General features: G+C 30.6%; 1 long non-coding RNA gene across 1 annotated transcript; it reads left to right on the top strand.

Annotated features, from left to right (window-relative positions):
• Nucleotides 1-2597: 2597 nt before the first annotated feature.
• LOC148769737 (uncharacterized) lies at nt 2598-4088 on the top strand. The gene is made up of 2 exons (XR_016032277.1): nt 2598-3032; nt 3668-4088. It is a non-coding gene; the product is annotated as an uncharacterized LOC148769737 (long non-coding RNA).
• Nucleotides 4089-4440: the final 352 nt, after the last annotated feature.

Genomic DNA, 4440 nt, shown 5'->3' with positions numbered 1-4440 from the left:
TTTAATTTTTATGATTTTTTTATTTTTTTCTAAATTTTTTTAATTTTTTTTTTTTTTATAAATTCAAATTTTGGTAAAATTACTGAACTGGAAGTATACTACACATGACTATAGTTTTTTTTTTGATAAGAACACATGACTATAGTTTACTACAAGTTCAATAGTCCTGTATAGTTTACTACAAGTTCAATAGTCCTGTATAGTTATATGTAGTCATGTACTGTCTTTTTACCCCAAAATTCATATACACCAACAAAAAAAATTCACAATTTATCTTGATATTATAAATCAACTAACAAAAAAAAAAAATACAATCACATGCATATATTTTTCAAACATGAACAAGTATTACTGTACATTAAAAACCTATAGCATACATATAACTGTATGTTACTACAAGTGACTATAGTTATTTACAATTATCTATAGTTATATATAGTGACATAAACTCTAGACTACTGTAGCATGAATCCAACTTCACAAATGCACTTCATCGAATCTTATTCTCTGCATGTCATAAAATTATAATAAAAGCAAAACTTGCGACAAAAAAATACGAGTTAAATAGCATAATGGAAAATGCGAGTTAGATTACATGAAAAATACAAAAAAAAACACAATTTTTTTTTTGTTGATAAATTTACTTAACTGAAATCGACTACAAATGACTATAGTATATACAAGTCTTATAGTCATGTATAGTTATATGTAGTCATGACTATTCATGACTACATATGACTGACTATATATGACTGTATATGACTAAATATAATTGTATTATCACCTGACTCAAATCACCAATGTAAGTAATCACTACTGGTTAAATTTCTATTACAGACAAACAAAGTTCTCACACTTTAGGCATTTCGAATCATCTTCAAATAAATACAAAAAATAAATTACATACGATTTATAATAAAAAATCAAATTACATGAAAAATACAAAAAAACATGATTTTTTTTGATAAATTTACTGAACGAAAATAGAATACAAATGACTATAGTATACCACAAGTCCTATAGTCATGTATAGTTTTATATGCAGTCGTGACTATACATGACTACATGTGACTGACTATATATGACTGTATATGACTAAATATAATTGTATATTCACGTGACTCAAATCACTCATGTAAGTAACCACTACTGGTTAAATTTCCATTACAGACAAACAAAACTCTCACACTTTAGGCATTTCGAATCATCTTCAAATAAATACAAAAAATAGATTATAATGTGATTTATAATAAAAAAATCAAATTAATCCAAAGAAAAATATTTTAATATTAATTGTTCACAGATCTTCAAAAACATAGTAGATCTGTGTTTTTTTTATATATATAAATGCAGTAAATATATACAAATCGAACACCACCAATTCTAGATCTGACTACACATCGTCGGATCACAATTTAAAATTTTCGAATTTAGTTGATTTTCATAAAAAAAAACAATAAAATAAGGTGAAATAGTGAAAATAATTCAGATTTTAAAAAAATAAATTAAAAATGGATGGACATTCATAAATTAAAAAAATAACTTAAAAAAGTGAAGTGAATGGTTTAGTACCGAGTTCAAGGCGGTGGGACGGAGCAACGACGGCCTGCACAAGGCCGTGGCGGAGAAGCGACGCAACTCAGCGGCGCAAGGCGGTGGTGGAGCAGCGACGGCGACAACGCAAGGAGGTGAGGGGAGCAGCGACGACGGCGGCGCAAGGAGGTGGGGGAGCTAGCCGCGACGGCAGAGGGTTGTGGGCAGCCACAGAGAGAGATGAAGAGTGAGAAAGAGAAGAGAGAGAGAGAGTTAGAGAGAGAAATGAAGAGAGAGAGAAAGAGAAGAGAGAGATATGAAGAGAGAGAGAGTGGTGAGGGGAAATGAGGCACAAAAAGAGGAAGGGAGTGGGAGAAAAAAATTAGGGATTAGGGTTTTAAATTGTAACTAAAAGGGCAAAACGGGTATTTTAATTTGTTTAGGGGGGGTCTATCAAATTAAGATTAGAATTTGAGTTTTTAACTAGAGAAGAAAAATAAATAGGACATATCCCTATATATTTTCAAAACTAGGGGTTTATCCCACATTTCCCCTAATTTAATTAATGAGATTGGAATCCACGTTAGAAAATAATAACAAATTTGAAATTTCACTAGTTACCAGCAGCGCAGACCCAATATCATTTTATTTTAAAAAATAAAATAATGAACAATAAACAAGTATTACCACAGTATCATTATTAAAATATTTTAAGCTTAGAAATCCAACGTTACAAGTAGCATATGTTTTTTAGGGTACACAATGCACTATTATATACATATATGTATATGTAATTTATTGTACTTGTACTTTGCTCCTATAAATATATGTATATTTTTTCTTTTAAGTAATGCTCCTATAATTTTTAGGGTAAATGAGTGATAACCCCCTAGTTTTTAAAATATATATGAGGAGGTCCAATTGATTTTTTTGTCCTAGTTAAAAACCCAAATTTTAATCTTAATTTGGTAGACCCCCCTGAGCACACTTGAAGTACCTATTATGCCCTTATAGAATCAGTATTTAGAATCCACGTTGGTCCCCGGCCAATTCATATTCATTCAGCGTTCTCTCTCCACTCCCCAAACCCTAGCCCTCTCTCACTCTCTCTTCTCTGGATATCTTCTCTCGTGCCGTTGCCGTGATATTTCTCATTCCGCCGCGATTATTAGCGGCCGAGCTCTCCTAGGCAAACCGCCGCTTTGTTTCCCTCTGTTCCTCCGCCACTCTCACCGAAGCTCTCACCGCCATCAAATCGTCGGAGTTTGGAGATGATTTGTAGTACCTATTGGCGAGTCTCTGTCGCCGCCGCCGCCGTTGCGAGATCTGAGACCACAAGAAGGGAAGATGTTTCGAGAGAAACATTGGCATCTAGATTCTATTTCACCTCTATTTCGGCGCCGTGAATATGTTCTGATGCGACTCCGCCTCCGCCAACGAAGCTGCGCTCGTCACTCTCCTTAACCTTGCTGTCACAGATGAAACGTGTTGCTAAAATTGTAAGTTATTATTACTGATATTTTGATCATTGTTTTGTACGTGCGTTTGATGGCCAAATTACAGAGAAGGCTGACTTTTCAATTGATTTGATGGGTTTTTTTATTTATTATTATTATTACATAAAATGACAGAGGACTAGATTTTATTTAATATTTTATTTTTGGCTGGTGAAAGCTTTGAATAAACAAATCCATGATCCATATATATATATGAGTGTATATAGTTTGATGTATGTTTCTATTACTGATTCCATTTTGATTTTATTTTTATTTTTTTGTGCTTTCGATTTTGTGTTGGCTTCTTATGAGTTCGTTCGCAGATTTGTTCTTAAACTTGCCGTTTCTTCTGTCGCAATAAAACAATTATTTCGAAGAAAGATATAATCGAGATTAAAAATTGTATGTAGTCATATACAGTCATATGTAGTCATGGCTACATATAACTATATATGACTATAGAATTTGTAGTATACTATAGTCATTTGTAGTCGATTTCAGTACAAAAAATTAACATTTTTTTTGTATTTTTCGTGTAATCTAACTCGCATGTTCCATTTTTCTCTTTAACTCGTATTTTTTTTGTCGCAAGACTTTTTGCTTTTCGTTTTCTCTAACTGGTATTTTCTTTGCTACAGGGATTGTTGTTTTTGCCACTTCTATACAGTAAGAAATGACGGGGAGAAGTGCTTTACTACATGTTACTATAGTCATATATAGTAACATTACTACATATATGGTAACCTGACTATATGTTACATAGTCATATATAGTAACATTACTATATGTTACTATAGTCATATATAGTAACATATAGTAACATGACTACATGTTACTATAGTCATGTATAGTAACATATAGTAACATGTAGTCATGTCTGGGTTATGTGTGTTTTTAATATTGAGTGATGATGATGATTTTGTTCTTTATTGAAGAACATATGCATGTGATTGTGTATTTCGATCTATATTTGTACAATTTGATATATAATATCAATATTTATTTCGATCTATATTTGTACAAGTTGATTTATAATATCAATAATTAAATTGTGATTTTTGTTGTTGGTGTCGATGAAGTTCCTTTTCGTATATAATTAGCGGTATACATAGTCGGTCGACTATATATAACTATATAATTTTGGGGTGAAAAAAGGTACATGACTAGATATAACTTTGGAGTAAAAAAAAAGGTACGTGACTATATATACTATAGTCACATGTAGTCAAGTTATGTACAGGAAATTTTATAGAAAAAATATTTTTTAAAATAAAAAAAATTTAAAAAAAAAATTAAAAATTAAAAAAATAAAAAAATAAAAAAAAATAATTAAAAAAGTAAATAATTAGAAAATATGAAAATTTTTAAAAATAAAAAAATTTAAAATAAATAATAAAAATAAAAAATAAAA

Source organism: Erythranthe guttata, chromosome 7 (assembly GCF_056151865.1).
Source record: "Erythranthe guttata isolate IM_541 chromosome 7, IM_541, whole genome shotgun sequence".
NCBI lineage: Eukaryota > Viridiplantae > Streptophyta > Magnoliopsida > Lamiales > Phrymaceae > Erythranthe > Erythranthe guttata.
The sequence above is the reverse complement of the archived record's forward strand: the minus strand, read 5'-3'. Positions and strand labels throughout refer to the sequence as shown.